Source organism: Myotis brandtii, unplaced genomic scaffold (assembly GCF_000412655.1).
Source record: "Myotis brandtii unplaced genomic scaffold, ASM41265v1 scaffold1166, whole genome shotgun sequence".
NCBI lineage: Eukaryota > Metazoa > Chordata > Mammalia > Chiroptera > Vespertilionidae > Myotis > Myotis brandtii.
The window spans coordinates 568,130-568,523 of NW_005354034.1; the positions used below are offsets into that span (position 1 = coordinate 568,130).

General features: G+C 70.1%; 1 protein-coding gene across 1 annotated transcript in view; it reads left to right on the forward strand.

The window, feature by feature from the left end:
- Positions 1-394, forward strand: part of RASGRF1 (Ras protein-specific guanine nucleotide-releasing factor 1) — a gene marked incomplete at its 3' end in the record, with an annotated part of 74,947 nt that overhangs the window by 49,333 nt on the left and 25,220 nt on the right. The window lies entirely within an intron of this gene.

Consider the following 394-nt stretch of genomic DNA (forward strand, 5'->3'; position numbering starts at 1 on the left):
GGGTCCCAGGGCTGGGGGGGAGTGACCGCGGGTCCCCAGGGTGGGGGGAGTGACCGCGGGTCCCCAGGGCTGGGGGGGAGATGCAGATGTTCTGGCTCCCGGTTTCCTTCTGTCCAGATGTGCGCACGGCTCTCGCAGGCAGCCTGGGTCGCCTGCTGCACGTCCCAGTGGACGGTTGTGACGTGTCCCTTTGGGGAGGCGGGGGCAGAGGGTGAGGACAGACGCTGCCCGGCCCCTGTGTCCCGGGCTCTGCAGCGTCTGAGGGGGGCGGGAGGTCAATCCCTCCATCCCAGCTCATCATCTTCCTGTTTCTTGTTCGTCCCCCTGGGCCAGAGCCAGCCCCCCGCCTGCTCAGCCTCCTGCCAGCCAAGCCCCCCCGACTCTCGCCGGGGGT